Below are 19,431 nucleotides of genomic sequence, written 5' to 3' on the forward strand. Positions count from 1 at the left end.
ACCTCCACCTCTCCAGTTCAAGCAATTCCCCTGCTTCAGCCTCCTGAGTAGCTAAGATTACAGGTACATGCCCCATGTCCAGCTAAATTTTTTGTATTTTTAGTAGAGACGGGGTTTCACCATGTTAGCCAGACTGGTCTGGAACCTCTGACCTCAGGCAATCCACCCACCTTCCAAAGTGCTGAGATTACTGGCGTAAGCCACCATACCAGGCCTAAAATCTTTTACTATCTCAAGTGGCATATCGTAATTTGGTCACTCTAATTTTTAATTTTCTAAATGAATAAATAAAATATTTGAAGCACTGAGTTTGCTTCACCCTCTTATTTCTTACAAACGTATTATGTTAATCGATATGTTTCTTCTTATTTCTTTTTTTCTTTTCTTTTTTCTTTTTTTTGAGACAGAGTCTCGCTCCATCACCAGGCGCCAGGCTGGAGTGTAGTGGTGCGACCTCGGCACTCTGCAACCTCCGCCTCCCGGGTTCAAGCAATTCTCCTGCCACAGCCTCCTGAGTAGCTGGGACTACAGGCGCGCACCACTATGCCCAGCTATTTTTTGTGTGTGTGTTTTTAGTAGAGACGGGTTTCACCATGTTGGCCAGGATGGTCTCGATCTCTTGACCTCATGATCCGCCTGCCTCAGCCTCCCAAAGTGCTGGGATTACAGGCGTGAGCCACCGTGCCCAGCCATGTGTCTTCTTATTTCTAATGTTAGATGTTTTTCATTTGTTAAGCATTCTTATTTGTTTTTTCCCCTTTGCCTGTAAGGCATTATTGGTTATGATTCTGTTTTTTTTTTTATCTCTTATGTTTAAATTTTTACTAGCCATATTTGAAATATACCTATCAATACTGAGAATTAATCGGTATCTCACCTCCCTCCACTCTCAAAGAAGACATTTAGCCTGATTTTTTTATTTCTCCCTTGTGATATGCCTATATTTTTTAAAAACATATCTAAAATTTGAGTCTGAGATTATTGGGAATTTTTGTTTGTTTTTTTATTTGTACCTTTTTGAAATGGATTACAAATAGTACACAGAAATAGATTAGTCATGATCTTTGCATCTTGACACATTCTCACCAAAGGCCCAGTGCAAAGCCTTCAGTTATTTTTTTACTTACTTTTAATACTGATTATGCATTCACGAAGCATCCAATTCAACAGGGAAGCTCTTGCTGTTAACCCACATACATGTAGTTCCCTCTCATTCCTTGCCTACCCACATTTGGGGCATCCATCATTTCTCTAGTTTTTGCTATTATTCTTTTGATATATGTGATTTTATTTTATCTGTGTTTCCTAAAAATATTATTTAAAACACTTGTTTTTAATTCTGTTTTTAAAAAAAAGAATTATGCTGTATGTAATTGTCTAAGATTATGTGGAATCTTATGATGTCATTTTATTGTGTGACTATACCAGAGTTTATTTACCATTCTTTTATTAATAAATGTTTAACTTGTTTAAGGTTTTTCCTACTTTCTGTTGTACTTAGCAATAATTTCTTTTGATATTGAACCAAGGAGTAGAATTACTATGAATGTTCAACTCTGTAAGGTCTGTAGGTAATACTAAATATTTTCCAAAGCAATTGTACAAATGTTAAATATTATGGAATGGGAAGAGATTCTGTGAGCAACAGCTTCTCTAACACTTGATAGTCTCAGACTTGATATTCTCAGATTGAATAAGGGTAGAAGTTATTTTATTGTGGTCTTGATTAGTATTCCTTTTCTCATTAATAAAGTTAAGCATCTCACCATATGTTTATTGGCCATAGTGTGTTTTCTCATCTTGAAATGCTCTGTTCATTGTCTTTGTCCATTTTTCTATGTTTTTTTTTTTTGGAAAGGAGTCTTGCTCTATCCCTGGGCTGGTGTGCAGTGGTGCAATCTAAGCTCACTGCAACCTCCACCCCCTGGGTTCAAGCCATGTCCCTGCTTCAGCCTCCTGAGTGCTGAGACTACAGGCGCGCACCACCATGCCTGGCTAATTTTTTGTATTTTAGTAGAGACAGGGTTCCACCATGTTGGCCAGGATAGTCTTGATCTCCTGACCTCATGATCTGCCTGCCTTGGCCTCCCAAAGTGCTAGGATTACAGGCATGAGCCACTGTGCCTGGCCGTTTTTCTATGAGTTTTATACTTCTTTTTTTCTTTTTTTCCCCTGAGACAGAGCCTGGCTGTGTTGCTCAGGCCGGAGTGGCACTATCTTGGCTCACTGTAACCTCTGCCTCCCAGTGTCAGGCTATTCTCCTGCCTCAGCCTCTAGAGTAGCTGAGATTGCAGGCCGTCTGTCACCACGCCTGGCTAATTTTTATATTTTTGGTAGCCTCCTGAGTAGCTGAGATTACAGGCACCTGTCACCACACCTGGCTAATTTTATATTTTTAGTAGAGACAGGGTTTTGCCATGTTGGCCAGGCTGGTCTCGAACTCCTGACCTCAGGTGATCCAGCCACTTTGGCCTTCCAAAGTGTTGGGATTACAGGCATGAGCCACCACGCCTAGCCTGAAAATACATTTTGATGAACAAAAAATTTTTAATTTTTTTTTTTTTTGAGTGGGAGTCTTGCTCTGTCGCCCAGGCTGGAGTGCAATGGTGCCATCTCAGCTCACTGCAACCTCTGCCTCCTGGGTTCAAGCAATTCTTCTGTCTTAGCCTCCCAAGTAGCTGGGATTACAGGCATGTACCACCATGCCCAGCTATTTTTTTGTATTTTTAGTCGAGACAGGGTTTCACCATGTTGGCCAGGCTGGTTTCAGTGTATATCATTTGTATTTATAGTTAGTGCTTTTCTTGTATTGTTTAAATTTTTAAAATTCTTCCACTAGTCTAAAACATTTTCATGTATACTTTCTACTAAGAGAATTTAAGGGTTTTTTTCCCATCTTTTGAGAATTTAAGTTTTGTTCTTGACATTACAGTTTTTAATACATTTGGACTTGGATCTATATCTTATTGACACAGAACTGTGTCACCTTTTACTACATGTATAATCATTTTTTCCACCTCCATTTATTGAATAGTTCCAATTTTTCCATCAATATCTTGTGTTTCTTTTGATATAGCTGAAGTCACATAGATGTATGAGTCTGCTGTAGTTTCCTATTTAATTCAGTGATTTGTCCAATTTGTTTCATGATGCCTTAATTGCAGTAGCTTCATAGTAAGTCTTGGTATCTGATAGGGCACCTTCCTCTAGTGTCTTCAGAAATTTCCTGTCTTTTTAAAAAAATCCTTACCATTCATGCGTTTTTAAAGAATTAGCTTTACATAATGCATGAAAAAGATCTGTTGGAATTTTGATTATAATTATGTTAAATCTATAGGTCAACTAATTACCATATTGAATCTTCTTATGCACATATTTGGTCTTTATTGAATGTCTCCTAATGTCTTTTTGTAGTTTTTACTTAGAGATCTTTTATATTTGTTAATATATTTACTCCTAGATACTTGGTATTCTCTAAGATTATTGAAAATGATGTCTTTTTTTAAACTACATCTTCAGGTATTTGTCATTGGTATAAAGAAATGCATTTGATAATAATCTTATATTCAACTTAAATTATTTCTAATAAATTGTACTTTTTTTGGTTTTCTACAAAAATGATCATGTCATCTGCAAATAAATTTAGTTTTGTTTATTCTTCTGCAGCATTTTGAATTCAGTTTATTATTTCATGTGCCATTCAGACCTTCAATTTAGTATTAGTTATTTTATTATTTTTTTTTTTGAGATGGAGTTTCTCTCTTGTTGCCCAGGCTGGAGTGCAATGGTGCATTCTCAGCTCACTACAACCTCTGCCTCCTGGGTTCAAGTGATTCTCCTGTCTCAGCCTCCCAAGTAGCTGGGACTACAGGCATGTGCCACCACGTCCGGCTAATTTTTTGCATTTTTAGTAGAGACAGGGTTTCACCATGTTGGCCAGAATGGTCTCGATCTCTTAACCTTGTGATCCACCCACCTTGGCCTCCCAAAGTGCTGGGATTACAGGTGTGAGCCACCGCATCTTGCCTAGTATTACTTATTTTTTGATTTGTTTTTATTATCTTTTCATTTAGGATAATGTTTGCTGTAGGTTATTTAGACACACTCTTTATGGAAATTCCTTTTATCCTTTTTACTAAGACCATTTTTGTTTGTTTTCGAGACAAAGTCTTGCACTGCCGCCCAAGCTGGAGTGCAGTTCTCAGCTCACTGCAACCTCTACCTCCTAGGTTCAAGTGATTCTCCTGCCTCAGCCTCCTGAGTAGCTGGGATTACAGACATGTGCCACAACCCCTACCTCTTGGGTTCAAGTGATTCTCCTGCCTCAGCCTCCTGAGTAGCTGGGATTACAGACATGTGCCACCACCCCGCCGGGCAATTTTTGTATTGTTAGTAGAATACAAAATGGGGCTTCACCATTTTGGCCAGGCTGGTCTCGACCTCTTGACCTTGTGATCTGCCTGCCTCAGCCTCCCAAAGTGCTGGGAGTACAGGTGTGAGCCACCGTGCCCGGCTATTCTAAGACCTTTTATTATGAATTTAACGTTGAATTTTATGAGATGCTTTCTCTGCTTTTATTGGAATTTATGATTTTTCTCTTTCATTCTGTTATTATAATGAGTCAAATTTATAGATTTTTCTGATGCTAAGCCTGTTCTTGTATTCCTTGGATAAATCTAACTTGGTAATATTTATTTTTTCATAACTTTTAGTTTTTAAGTAGAAATCAAATTTTCTTTCAAGGTCAAGTTTGATAGTTAAAAAAACTAATACTAAGTAATAGAAAATATGCTTAATTTTATAAAAAGACTATGACTGTAAAAAGTAAAACCTAGAATTGTAATTACTACCTTTACTTTTAATTCAGTGGATTTTAGTATATTCACAGCGTTGGCAACAGTGACCATAATTAATTTTAGCATATTTTTATTATTTCAAAAAGCAACTCTGGACTCGTGAGCAGTCATTCACTCCCATTTGCTCCCACTCTGTTCCCATCCCCCTACCCAGCACTAGGCAGCCACTAATCTACTTTCTGTCACTATAAATTTGCCTGTTCTGGACCTTTCATATAAATGGAATCATGCAAAAGAAAGGATATTTCTGTGCTCAGTGTTGCCAAGTACCTCTACTTGCAATTTTGCAGCTTCCTGGAAAGCTCATTTTGTTCAGCTTGTCTGCTTGCCTCTATCTAGCCTACCCTTCGTGGATGGCAGAGATTTAATCTCTTTTGTTTGCACAGCCTTGAAAAGTGCTTGATACAAAGATGCTTGGTAAATACTTGCAGAATGAATAAATTATAAAAGTAACACATACTTAAAGATATAAATAATAAAAAACACTTGGTGCTTTATTACATATCAGCTGGTGGGATAAATGCTTATAAGTATAGACAACCTTCTGTTTCCCTGGGTTCCACATTTGTGGATTCAACCATCTGTGGCTTTAAAATGTCTGGGGGTGGGGGAAATGGTATTTGTACTGAACATATACATATTCTTTTTCTTGTCATTCCCTAAATGATACAGTATAACTATTCACATAGCATTTATACTGTATTCAGTATTATAAGTAATTTAGAGACTATTTAAAATATATGGAAGGATGTGCATAGGTTATATGCAAATATTATGCCATTTTATATTAGAGACTTGAGCAGCCAAGGATTTTGGTTTCTGCAGATTTCAGTATTCTTGGAAGGTCCTGGAACCAATCTCTCACAAATACCAAAGGATGACTGTATTCTGATTTCTTTTCACCAACTGAGATAGTACTATTATCTGAACTTAACAGATTAAGAAAGAGGTATAATAAGTAACTTGTTTAAATTCTGTGGTTGATTGTGTTACTTTTCAACTGTATTCTGTGCCCTTCCCTACAGAAGAATTATTCATTCCTGTTTACTCGAATTCAGGCAGCACCATGTAACTTAATTTAAGAAACCAATATATGAGTGGAAGTCCTGTGTGGCATAAGTTTTATGAGACAGCACACGCTCACTGTGTTACCTGTTCCTTCTGCCACGAGACTGGCAGATGGACGTTCGCTATCAACCAGGATATCTGAAAGAAATGTGGAACATAGACCAAAGCACCAGTAAGAAATAAGCCTTTGTTGTTTTAGGGAAAGTGTGTTACCAGAGCATAATATAACCTATCCCAAGTGAATACAAGTTCATGGAGTTAATATATATACCTGGAAATTGAAACTCAGGTTGTCTACGCCTGGCTATGCCTGTGTCTTTTCCTAAGATATAAAGTAGGAGAAAGCTCCCCATGATCCCACTCTTACAGTGTTAACTGCAGTTAAAATTGAGTGTAAAAGTGGCTGGGCGCGGTGGCTCATGCCTGTCATTCCAGCACTTTGGGAGTCTGAGGCAGGCAAATCACAAAGTCAAGAGATGGAGACCGTCCTGACCATACAAAAATTAGTGGAGCATGGTGGTGCGCACCTGTACTCCCAGCTACTCAGGAGGCTGAGGTAGGAGAATCAATTGAACCCAGGAGGTGGAGGTTGCAGTGAGCCGAGATTGCACCATTGCACTCCAATAGCCTGGTGACAGAGTGAGACTCTGTCTCAAAAAAAAAAAAAAATTTAGGGTAAAATTATCTAATAATTTTTCCTACGTGTATGTGTATGTCAATGTTCTTTTTGTTTGTTTGTTTTTTTAATAAAGATGGGGTTTCACCGTATTGGCCAGGATGGTCTCGATCTCCTGACCTCGTGATCCGCCCATCTCCGCCTCCCAAAGTGCTCGGATTACAGGTATGAGCCACAGCGCCTGGCTAATGTTCACTTTTTAAAAACGGACCACACTATATGACACAGGCTATTTTAGAGCTTCTTTTTCCTACTTAATAATATAAGATGGACCACTGTCACAGGTTAGGTTTTCCATAAACAGACACTGAGTTTGGAATATGATTGTTTTTAGGGATCAGCACCTTTAAAAGGAGAGATTAAGGACTGGGGAGAGCAAGAAGTAGAGCTGTGATGCCGACCCACAAATGCCTCTCTGGAGTTCATATTGCTTGTCAGAGTTGTCCCATATCTTGCTGAAGTGGCCATGTTTTTTTTGTTGTTTGTTTTTGAGATGGAGTCTTGCTCTGTCACCCAGGCTGGAGTACAGTGGCACAATCTCGGCTCACTGCAACCTCCTCCTGGGTTCAAGTGATTCTCCTGCCTCAGCCTCCTGAGTAGCTGGGACTACAGGCAGGTGCCACCATGCCCGGCTAATTTGTTTGTATTTTTAGTAGAGATGTGGTTTTACCATATTGGCCAGGCTGGTCTCAAACTCCTGACCTAGTGATCTGCCCACCTCAGCCTTGAGAAGTGCTGGGATTATAGGCATGAGCCATCGCATCTGGCTATGGCCATGTTTTTAAACCCACTCCTTGCCCAGTTGCCTGATGTGGGCTGCCCTGAGCAAGGTAGCTTTCTGCAGCTGAAACAGACACTGAATTTGCTGGCAGCTAACTCCATCCCTGCAGATGGGCAGAAATTTTTTCTTGAAGTGGGATCTGGACTTTTCTGTTTGTTTACCACAGTCCATTCTTTGCATCACTTGGAAACCCCTCTCCATTTTCATTCCTTTTGTTCTTTTTTTTTTTTTGAGATGGAGTTTCGCTTTTGTTATCCAGGCTGAAGTGCAATGGCTCGATCTCGGCTCACCACAACCTCCACCTCCTGGGTTCAAGCAATTCCCCTGCCTCAGCCTCCCGAGTAGCTGGGACTATAGGCGCACGCCACCATGCCCAGCTAATTTTTGTACTTTTAGTAGAGACAGGGGTTTCACCATGTTGACCAGGATGGTCTCGATCTCTTGACCTTGTGATCCACCCGCCTTGGCCTTCCAAAGTGCTGGGATTACAGGCGTGAGTCACCGCACCCGGCACCTTTTGTTCTTAATGTGTGTTCTCTAGCCTCTTATCTAAAATCACTAGAGAAGTTTGTTGTTTAAATCATAACAACTGTAAACTTTGTCTTAACTATAAAGTCAAATGCAAATTTTAAAGGAATTTGCTGATTAATAACTCTTGTTGTAACTTTTGTTCAATGATATTTGACAAGTACTTTAATTTTATTTTTTTTAATTTGAGGCAGAGTCTTGCTCTGTTGCCCAGGCTGGAGTGCAGTGGCGCGATCTCAGCTTACCGTAACCTCCACCTCCCAGGTTCGAGCGATTCTCCTGTCTCAGCCTCCTGAGTAGCTGGGACTACAGGCACCCACCAATGCGCCTGGCTAATTTTTGTATTTTTAGTAGAATGAGGTTTCACCATATTGACCAGGCAGGTCTCCAACTCCTGACCTTGTGATCCGCCCGCCTCGGCCTCCCCAAGTGCTGGGATTTCAGGCGTGAGCCACCGCACCCGGCCACTAGATTACTTTCAATGCTGGAATCCATACTTAAAAATAAAAGAAGAAACTGGATTTAGTAAATCTTTCTTTGTCACTTGAAGCTTTTCAAAGGAGAAAAATTGATGGATAAGTCATTAGCTCTCAAAAATGCATTGTCTCTGCAGTTGTGATAAAACATCTGTTTATGTTTGTAAGTTAGTAAAATTAGTTGATTCAAGCAGCTCTATCAGAAATTGGAAGTAATAAAATGATAATAATGAAACCAGGTTATTTTCCTCTGGTCATTTTTTTGTATTCTTTGCAGCTTATAAAATAGATTTGTTGCTGTCATCTGTGTCTGCCATGTATGCTAGGCAGGAAAGAAAGGAAGAAAGAAAGACACATAGGTGTGTAGGGAAAGCAGGAGAGATGGAGGGAAGGAGGAGGAAAGAGAAGGAAGGAAATAAAATTAACTCTCCATTTTCTGCACTTTCTCTGAGCAACTTCTTTTTTATTTGTGTGAACAATGAATTTTTGTTTCTCCCTCACGCCACTTCCCAAACCCTTTAGCTAATAGAAAGCTCTAAAAAAATTTTGAAACTTGTGTCCAAATGCAGTGGCTATAAATAAAGTTACTTATTTCTCCTGGCTTTTCAAAAACATGAGTGAGTGTTAGTTATTAGAAGCCTATCTTACTTTTATTGGAAAGAGAAAGTCTATGTGGTCAGTATCAATTTCTTCACAGGAAAAAAAAAGTGGATTAGTAATGGTGTTTACTATGTTTAGGCACTATTTAAAGTGCTTTACATTTATTTACTTAGTTCTCAAAACAATTCTATTATGTAGGTATTATTATCCCATTTAAGAGTTGAGAAATCTCAGTCACAGAGAGTTAAGTGACTCCCCAAAGGTCACAAGGTTAGTAAATTACGGAGCTCTGGATTTCATGCTCTGAACCTATGTGCCACCTACTGCCTGGGCGCAGTTGCTCACGCCTGTAATCTCAGCACTTTGGGAGACCGAGGTGCACCTGAGGTGCGGAGTTCCAGACCAACATGGAGAAACCCCTTCTCTACTAAAAATACAAAATTAGCCGGGCGTGGTGGCGCATGCCGGTAGTCCCAGCTACTCTGGAGGATGAGGCAGGACAATCGCTTGAACCTGGGAGGCAGAGTTTGCAGTGAGCGAGATCGCGCCATTGATTGCACTCCAAGTCCTGGCAACAAGAGCAAAACTCGGTCTCCAAAAAAAAAAAAAGCCATCTACTAAGGTTAAAACACAAAATACGTGTCATAAGGTAGGCTTCACATTGTTTTAGAGCTTCTCAGCAGTAAAACAGAAAAAAAAGGAAGCATGGTTAGTTGCAAGACTTAGGATACCTATGATAAAAAGCAAAGCAATTACTCGGGGAAGTGCACCATTCTCAGAAATTGAGCCTGGAAAAATATCTTCATATATTTATAAAATTGATGCCATATGATGTTGTAAACACTCTTTCAAAATGGCCCCCCAAAAATAGTATGAAGCTTTTCTTTCACATGACAAATATATGAGAAACCATTATCATTCGTGGTAATATTTTGAGATAGTTCCTGCTCTGTTATGCAGGCTGGAGTGCAGTGGCTCACTGTATCCTGAAACTCTTGGGCTCAAGAGGATCCTCCTGCCTCAGCCTCCCGAGTAGCAAGGACTACAGGTACAGAGCGCCGTGCCTGGCTGATTTTTTTATTTTTATTTTTATTTTTATTTTTTGAGACGGAGTCTTGCTCTTGTCACCCAGGCTACAGTGCAGTGGCACGATCTTGGCTCACGGCAACCTCCACTGCCCAGGTTCAAGCGATTGCCCTGCCTCAGTCTCCTGAGTAGCTGGGACTATAGGTGCACATCACTACGCCAGGTTAATTTTTTTGTATTTTATTAGAGACGGGGTTTCACCATGTTGGCCAGAATGGTCTCATACTCCTGACCTCGTGATCTGCCCGCCTCAGCCTCCCCAAGTGCTGGGATTACAGGCATGAGGCACCTCGCCCAGCCTATTTTTATTTTTTGTAGAGACAGGATCTCACCATGTTGCCCAGGCTGGTCTCAAACTCCTGGCCTTAAGCAATTGATCCTCCTGCCTCGGCCTCCCAAAGTGTTGCGATTACAGATATGTGCTACCATGCCGGCTAAAGCCATTACCTTATGATTTCTGATGTGTGACTCTTCAGTTGTATGGCATGATCCAATGATAGATTATACATCGATTCAGTGAACGGATAGATTCTATGTCTTCTGAGCAATCCTCCATGAATATGTGTTTTGAGACTAAACTTCTGATAAGGATAGACTAGCAAAGAATTTGATTTATTATTTCTGTCAGGAATCTAGAGTAGAAGTATTGTGTGTTGTCAGTTAAACGCAGATCTTTGTATTTTAATAAACCCAGCAGAGGGCAGGATTAATATCCTTCCAAGTATGTCTGAACAGAAGCCTGCCTCACTACAGCACAGAAGATGTGACCTTGTAAGAGCCTTTCTTGGTGTAAAATTCCATGATTCTACAGAAGTGAAATACAGCTTTCAGATTTCTTTAGATCCTAGTATCTTAATGAGTTGACATAAGAGTACAGTGCTATATTCTATGAGAGTATTATCATTTGAAATAAAAAAATAGGGAGAACAATTAAAGATTGCTGCTTTCTTTGGATCAGAGTTTCTTTACTGGTAAATACTCCCCTTTTCTATTTTTGTATGAATCATTGTAATTTCCAAAATAGTATAATACTATACTATAAGCATAACATTTTAACTTGTGTTTATTTATATTGTAAGAAGTTTAGAAAATATAATTTAAAAAAATAAAAATCTCCCACAATCCTACTGAAGACTATGAATCTTCCCAGTCCTACCTGTTCCTGCACACATGCCAACGAACTTAAAGGATCAGCATATGCACCCTTATGTAATCTACCTCATTCATGTAATAATGTATCATGGATGACTCAACATAGTGCCTGCCGAGTATTATGTGGACATGCTCAGGACTGATGCTCTGCGAGTATCTTCCACGCTGCTGGAAGAACCATGCTGGTTGCTAAAATATGGAAAGACTTCCATACTGGTTAGTAAATGGTGCTGCCTAAGCCCTCTGAATGCCTTCCCATTGGACCTCCCCACTGTCATACTTCCCAGCAACTAAAGGGTTAATGCCTGGCCCAACTGGGGCCTCCAGGATTCTGCTCTAGTACTAGGGCTAGTCTGCTTTCTGATTGATCCTGTCCATATCAATGGTTAACATTTTTGATAACATTCTTAAATGTATCATACCACATTGTTGGTAATATTTCATATGCTTATTAGAAAGTATTTTTCTGTTAGATGTATATATGTATATTTTTAAGTCTTCTGACAGATTTCTTTAAAATGGTGGGGTTTTTTTGTTGGTTTTTTTTTTTTTGAGACAGAGTCTTGCTCTGTCACCCAGGCTGGAGAGCAGTAGTGCGATCTCGGCTCACTGAAATCTCCACCTCCCTGGTTCAAGGGATTCTTCTGCCTCAGCCTCCCAAGTTGCTGAAACTACAGGCATGCACCACCATGCCTGGCTAATTTTTGTATTTTTAGTAGAGACAGGGTTTTACCATATTTGTCAGTCTGGTCTTGAACTCCTGATCTTGTGATCTGTCCCACTCAGCCTCCCAAAGTGCTGGGATTACAGGAATGAGCCACGGTGCCTAGTCTGAAATGATATGTCTTCAGGAAGCCAAAGTCGGTCTCTGGAATTATCACTGTAGTAATGTAATATATTTACTGGAATAGTGGTTTGGCATATGAAAATCTAATTTATACACCAAGCATACTTGAATGTAGATAGACTTTTCCTTCTCTGTAGACCAGAAACCATAGCATTTAGTTGGAATTAATTGTTTGATATAACTTTAAATTGAGATATTCAATGCAGTTCTCATTTAAATATGAACAACTTTTTCCTGTAAGACAATAGTATATTAGAATTCAACCTCCTCCCATATTGTTCTCTTATATTTCTTCACATTCTTTCTTCACTAATCCATTTCTAACACACCCATATAATTTTTCCGATGTCTTTTTCATATTTCCATTTTCAATATTCCACATTATATGGTTAATTTTTTATAACCTGGCTTTCTGCATTTGACCTCATACTAGTAACCAGCTTTTATCTGTTTTAAATAAACAGCTTTGTTGCAAGGTTCGTTAAAACAACAACAAAATTTTTTTTTTAATTGAGTTGGGGTCTCTCTCTGTCACCCAAGCTAGAGTGCAGTGGTGTGATCTTGGCTTACTGTAACCTCTGCCTTCTGGGTTCAAGCAGTTTCTCCTGCCTCAGTCTCCCAGGTAGCTGAGATTACAGGCATTTGCCACCAAGCCCAGCTAAGTTTTGTATTTTTAATAGAGATGGGGTTTCGCCATGTAGGCCAGGCTGGTCTCGAACTCCTGAGCACAAGCAATCTATCCACCTCGGCCTCCCAAAGTGCTAGAATTACAGGCGCACACCACCATGCTCAGCTAGTTTTTGTGTTTTTAGTAAAGATGAGTTTTCACCACGTTAGCCAGGCTAGTCTAGAATTCCTGAGCTCAAGTGATTCGTCTGCCTTGGCCTCCCAAAATGCTGGGATTGAAGGGAAGAGTCACCACACTCAGCCAAAAAACAAATAATTCTTACAATTTTTTAACTCAAAACTTTAGAATGTGTTCTTGTTTTTTTGTTTTGTTTTGATTTTTTTTGCTTTTGTTTTTGAGCATTTATGAAATGGCTGTGAACTTCTAACTTTCCACGTTGTCTCTGTTTGGCCCTAGGAGTAGAATTTTTCTTTAATTCTCAGCTAGTGAGATCTGCTGCCACCACAGTTTAAAATAGCTATTAAGCACTGAGGTGAGCCCATGCCTGTCCTACAATGTTGTTATATTCCTAGACTAATTAATTTAGGTTGAAGGAGGGTGAGTGCTTGCCTGTTCTAAAGCCTCCTTATTGTCATTTCCACTCCATTCTCTGCCTCTATTCCTTTCCTCCCAAAACAGTATTTCAATGTTGTCTGTTCATAGTCTGGCCTCTTTGGTAAAAGAGATGGTTGTCTTTTTATGAATTTGTCCAAACTTTAGTTGTTTCTAGTTAAGTTTAGACCAAGAGAGATCCATGTCACCTACAAGAATACCCCCATTTCAACCAATGGATGAGGCGTATCCAGCTTTAATTTGTAAGAGCAGAAACCCATGAATGTTTTCTCATTATTTATATTAAAAAAATCCAACTCCTTACTATGGCCTGAAAAGCTCTCCGTGATTGGCCCTCCTTAATTTATCTCTTTTACTCTGGAAATTTCAGGCACTCCTCTTTTTTTTTATTGAAATTCTCAAAAGCTGGGTGTAGTGGCTCATGTCTTGTAACCCCAGCACTTTGGGAGGCTGAGGTGAACAGATCACAAGGTCAAGAGATAAAGACCATCCTGGCTGACATAGTGAAACCCTGCCTCTACTAAAAATACAAAAATAAGCTGGGCACGGTAGCACACATCTGTAATCCCAACTACTCGGGAGGCTGAGGCAGGAGAATTGCTTGAACCCAGGGGGCAGAGGGTGCAGTGAGCCAAGATCACTCCACTGCACTCCAGCCTGGATGACAGAGCAAGACTCTGTCTCAAAACAAACAAACAAAACAAAGGAAAAAGAAATTCTCAAAGCCAGGTGTAGTGGCTCATGCCTGTAATCCCAACATTTTGGGAGGCTGAAGTGGGAGGACGGATTGAGCCCAGGAGTTCCAGACCAGCCTGGGCAACATACGGAAACCTCATCTCTACAAAAAAATAAAAAATAAGCTGGGCATGGTGACATGTGTCTGTGGTCCCGGTTACTCAGGAGGCTGAGGTGGGAAGATTGCTAAATCCCTAGAGTTCGAGGCTGCAGTGAACCATGATTGTACATCATTGCACTGCATCTAAGGCTACAGAACGAGACCCCGTGTCAAAAAAAAAAAAGTATCAGAGCTTATTCCTGTTTCAAAACCATTGCATTTGCTATTCCTCTACCTAGAACCCTCTTCCTCCACATCTAAGCAAGCTTCACTCTTCCTAGCATTCAAGCCTTAGCTCAAAGATCACATCTTTGAGAACTTCCAATCTCCAGTAAGCTCCCACCCCTAATTCATAAATTACCTTCATCTTATTGTCTTGTTTGATTTCCTTCTCACTACTTAAGACTCCATACAATTGTCCCTTAAACTTTGTGCAATAATTGGTCACCAAATTGGATATAAGTTTGTCAATCCGAAATAATCAGAAAGCTCAGAATCCCATTAAAGAGTTTATCAAGGCTAATCTGTAATTAGGGAAATAAAGGTTACCAGCCGCCCGGGTTATAGCTGCCTGTTAGTGACTCAGGTTCACATTCCTTTAGGCTCAAAAGAAGTCCCAGTTGCTTTCATTTTGAATCACTTATTTTCACAAGTGATAAAATTACAGAGTTCTCATCTATTTTTGTTGGCAGCTGTTTGCCTAGCCTTGAAAGTGCTTGGAGCATGATAGAATATGACAAACATTTGTTTAATTTATTTCAATATTGTCAGTCCATATTCCAGCTTCTTTGGCAAAAGAGATTGTTGTTTTTATATTAATTGATCCAAATTTTAGTTGTTTCCAGCTAAGTTTAGACCAAGAGCCCCCACAGAATTACCTCCATGTCAACAAGTAGAGGAAGAGCGTTAATTTAGGATTTAAATGCCATACCACATTTATCTAAAGTGACTGAATTGAGCTACAGAATAATAGTCTTCTAAACAAAATTTCAGACACACATTTCATTCTGTCGCTGCTGACAAGTGTTTTATTTTACAGAACAAAGGGCGTCTTGCCTGGGATAAAATTTCAAAAGGCTGTGTTTTTGTAGCACTTTCTTTCTGTTTTGGAAAGGATCTCTTTTTAGCTACTCTCTGTCATGGTGATGTTGAGTTCTCTGTTGGAAGCTGGAGTTCTTGGGTTTTTTTGGATGTTTCTAGGCTTTTGGGTTTTGTTTAAGATTTGTGTTTTTGGAAGGAGCATTTCCATGGTTACGCCCATTCCTTCTACCATCCTTGAAAACATAAGGGAAAGTAGAGTAATCTGATTCCTGGATTACTACTTCACAGATGTCTTTTGTATCTGCCTACACATGAAACTGTTGGGTAGTTCCATTTCCATGCATTTACTTCCTTCAGTGCTTTTTAAAAATGGAGCACTTTTAAGATTAGGAATAAAAGACTTGGATTGGCAAATTAAGCAGGGATTATGTTATGTTAATGGTCTAAACTCAAAGTAGGATGAATTTAGAGGTACAGTGTATGATGGGAGAGACTTTTGGGAACAAAACTAAATTGAAGCTTTGAGCAGCATTTGCACACACGTGAATAATTAATACTATATTCAGAAAGACTGCTGTACTGAAAAATAGTTTTCATTTTTTAAATATAAAGCTTCATGTTGGAATACGAAAGTAAACATATGAACTTTTACTGACATGGAGCAGTAAAATTCACTTTTCCTTGGAACAGCTTGCATGCTTATTGCTCTCCACACAAACCTAGGATAGAGATGTCCATGATCTAGCACTTTTCTTCTCTGAGCATGGCAGAGTATTTGCACAGACATGCTTGGATTTACACTCATGAGTCAATTGCAAGTATGATGAGTGAGAGAAGGACCTCCTTCTCAGGATTGATGGAAAGCCAAAATTATGAAAAAGTAGTGCATCTTTTTTCTTAAATTAAAGTAATGCTTAATTTATACCACATTTCTCCATGAATACAGTATAGAAAAGTTTAATTTGCACATTAACTATTGCTGTGCAGATGGCTTGTCAAGTGATGATTCTGACGGCCTGGTGTCTGTCTCCATTCTGCTGGAACATCAGATGCCATTTCTCTTCCTCCTGAGAAACCACCTCTCATACTATGTTATCCCTCTAACATATTTCAGTTGTAAATTTTACAAATATATAATTACTATTCATTTATAGAAGCTTCTGGCTTAAACATAAAAATATACTAAAAGTGAAAAAAACATAATCTTAACCTCCAGACATAGATTATTTTTCTATGAACACATTAACATATATGTCATAGTTACTATTGTTTTTTACAATAAAGGGATCATACTATACACACATACAACTTTTTTTGCATATATTTTGAATCTCCATAATAGTATTTGTAGATATACTTTACTTTTTACAGTTTTGTGTTTTCCTGTAGCCATCCTTTGCAAATACTATGTATTTTGCTTCCTTAAGTAAGTATTTCATTAGGAAAAATTCTTAGAAATTAAACAGGGAGGACAAACAAATGTGAACATTTACATTTTAATAATTACCAGCAAATTACCTTAAAAAGTATACCAATGTATGCTCTTAATAAAATGTGAGTGATTCACTACATTCTTACTAGTTCAACCGTTATCAGCTTTTTTTAAAATTTAAATTATTGCCAGTCTAAGAAATACAGTCTTGTTCTTTTATTTTACATTTTTATTTGAGAAGTTATGCACTTTTTTTTTGGTTTGTTTTTTGTGACAGAGTCTTGCTCTGTTGCCCAGGCTGGAGTGTAGTGTTGCAATCTCAGCTCACTGCAACCTCCGGCTCCTAGGTTCAGGCAATTCTCATGCCCCGCCTCTTGAGTAGCTAGGATTACAGGCTCCTGCCACCATGCCTAAATTTTGTATTTTCAGTAGCGACAGGTTTTCTCCATGTTGGACCAGCTGGTTTCAAACTCCTGACCTCAGGTGATCAGCCCACTAGGCCTCCCAAAGTGCTGGGATTACAGGCGTCAGCCACCATGCCCAGCCACTTAGGCACTTTTTAATGTGATTATTAATCACCATTATTTCTACTTATTCAAGCTGGTTGGTCACGTTTTATCCTTTTTAAAAAACGCATTTTAAATTAATTTATAATAAATGTTTTTGTCAAATATTGCAGATCTTTTCCCTGCATTCATTGAATGTTTGCTACATGCTAGGCTCTCCGCTAAGAACTTTACATACATTATTCCATTTCATCCTCACATTAATTTTGGGGAATGTGAGTGTTATTTTCATTTTCACACAAAGAAAACGGGTTCAGAGAGGTTAAGGAATTTGCCCAAAATCACAGTTAGTTTTATTTTTTCCTTTTATTTTTGAGATAGGGTATCTCTCTATCACCCAGGCTGGAATGCAGGGACATGATCCCGGCTCAGTGCAGCCTCCGCCTCCTGGGTTCAAGCAATTATTGTTCTTCCTCCCACCATGCCCGGCTAGTTTTTTGTATTTTTTGTAGAGGCAGGGTTTCACCATGTTGCTCAGGCTGGTCTTGAATTCCTGAGCTCAAGTGATCTGCCCGTCTCAGCCTCCCAAAGTGCTGCTATTACAGGAATGAGCCATCACACCTGCCTCACAGTTTTAGAAGTGGCATTCAAACAGACGTCCATCACCACAAAAGGCACACCACAAACTGTGGTAATGCCCCCCACTCCGGACTGTCTTTTATCTCTTAGCTTTGTGGCGGGTTTTTGCTTTGATTTTGTTTGTTACGTTATAATGAAGTTTTAAATTGTTAAATAGGTAAATTCCATATGGTGTCTAGGTTTTCTGCCATCATTATAGCCCTTCCCCAGTCCCACATGATAGAAGTAGTCATTTATTTTCTTGTAATACTTTTATATTTCATTTCTTTTTAAGTCTTTGGCATGTCTGAAAACAATTTATGTATGATTCAGATGCATGTGGTTTTTTCCTCAAAGGTCCCAATAACTTTACTGAATAATCTTTTCCCCATAATTTGAGATGACACCTTTATTATATACTCCTATGCTCCATATATTTGAGTCTATATCTGGACTCCCTTCTGGTGTAGGGAAGTGCATTGACTTTTCTATAAATACCTTATACCTGTCCACCTTGTAAATCCTCTTACTATTTCTAATATCATGTCTACAGATTCTGATTTTCTGTTAAAATGACTAATAATTCTCTCTCTTTTTTTTTTTTTTTTTTTTTGAGATAGAGTTTCACTCTTGTTGCCCAGACTGGAGTGCAATGGTGCAGTCTCAGATCACTCCAACCTCTGTCTCCTGGGTTCAAATGATTCTCCTGCCTCAACCTCCAAGTAGCTGGGATTACAGGCACCTGCCACTACACCCGACTAATTTTTGTATTTTTACTAGAGATGGGGCTTCACCATGTTGGTCAGACTGGTCTCGAACTCCTGACCTCAGGTTATCCGGCTGACTTAGTCTCCCAAAGTGCTGGGATTAGAGGCATGAGCCACTGTGCCTGGACCCTAAAATGGTTAATAATCCTCTGATAAAGATTATCCTAGTCTTTTTCAATCCTTTCTCATCCTTCTGATTCAATTTATTCTTTTATGTGCTATTAAAGTCCAAGTCCCTCAAGTCTACATTGTTTACTTTTTGATTTCTGAAAGCAAAACCAAGAATACCAGAAAACCCTAAGGCTGAAGTAACTGAAAACCAAACTCAAACATTGATCTGTAGAGTTGTTGAGTTGCTCTATCAGTTAGTCACCGGGTCATGTAAGTGCAAGTCCCAACTTGGAATCAGGAAAAACTGAGACTTTGTGAATTAGGATGGGAACACTCGAGAGGATTCGGAGATCTCTATGACTCCATAGAGTACTACTTTTTTTAAAATTTAAATCTTCAACAGTCATCCTATCCATAGAGTACTCTTAACTCAATGCCTTGAGCCTCCCCTGCTCGTCAAAGAAGGCTTTCCTTCCTCCTAATCCTCCCGAGGTGTTTTCCTCCTGACGCGAAACGTGTAATGTTCATTCTAACACCAGTCACTTCTCCAGTTCTCTAGACATCAACTGGATGCCCAAGAATTCAATTAAATTCTGATACTATCTGCCTGCAGTTAGCATCCAGCCAGCCCTACAAGTTAAAGGCTCAGTCCGAAAATACTTCCCTACTTCAGATGCCAGCTGCTATTGGGGTACTCAGGTGATCCACATTTCTGCCCGGGTGACTAAAAATTTGGGGGTTCTCATGGCCCCTTCCCCTCAGTTTCCATAATTTGCTAGAATATCTCACAGAACTCAGGAAAACACTGATT

Source organism: Callithrix jacchus, chromosome 4, assembly GCF_049354715.1.
Source record: "Callithrix jacchus isolate 240 chromosome 4, calJac240_pri, whole genome shotgun sequence".
Taxonomy (NCBI): domain Eukaryota; kingdom Metazoa; phylum Chordata; class Mammalia; order Primates; family Cebidae; genus Callithrix; species Callithrix jacchus.